The sequence below is a fragment of the Palaemon carinicauda genome, chromosome 30 (genome assembly GCF_036898095.1).
Source record: "Palaemon carinicauda isolate YSFRI2023 chromosome 30, ASM3689809v2, whole genome shotgun sequence".
NCBI lineage: Eukaryota > Metazoa > Arthropoda > Malacostraca > Decapoda > Palaemonidae > Palaemon > Palaemon carinicauda.
This window is the reverse complement of record NC_090754.1, coordinates 67,473,544-67,474,093: the sequence shown is the minus strand read 5'-3', so window position 1 is coordinate 67,474,093 and position 550 is coordinate 67,473,544.

The window sequence follows — 550 nt, the reverse complement described above, 5'->3', positions numbered from 1 at the left end:
GCATTCGCGAGCGATCATAAAGATCGTCGATATTCCCCCATGTCAGAATCGTGTTACGACTTTCTTTATTGTTTTTTTTTTTTATTGCGTTTCAGGCGTATTTGATAGCGTTTCATTTACCGTATCGTTGGGTGACTTTTATGCGTTTATGTTATTTCGGAGCTTTTTTTTATTTAGGCTTTCTTATATATATATATATATATATATATTGTATTTCAGACGTAGGCTATATGATATTGTTTCATATACTGTTTCGTGGGGTTGCTTTTATAACTTTCTGTTATTTCCTATTTTTTTTCGATCAATTTTTTTTTTTTTTCAAATGTTGTAGTGAAATGTGCCACTTTATCATTAATTGTCATCCTTTTCATTTGCTCCACAAATGGGTAAAGTGAGATGATATACTTTTATACGTTTTTTAAATGTCCGATTTTATAACTCCCTTTATTACATTTTAGTGTTATTCCTGTTTCATTTTTTAATATGTCCGGTGATTTGTTTTTAATGATTCTTGTTTTCTTTTATTTTTTATATTTAACTTTTTCATTTC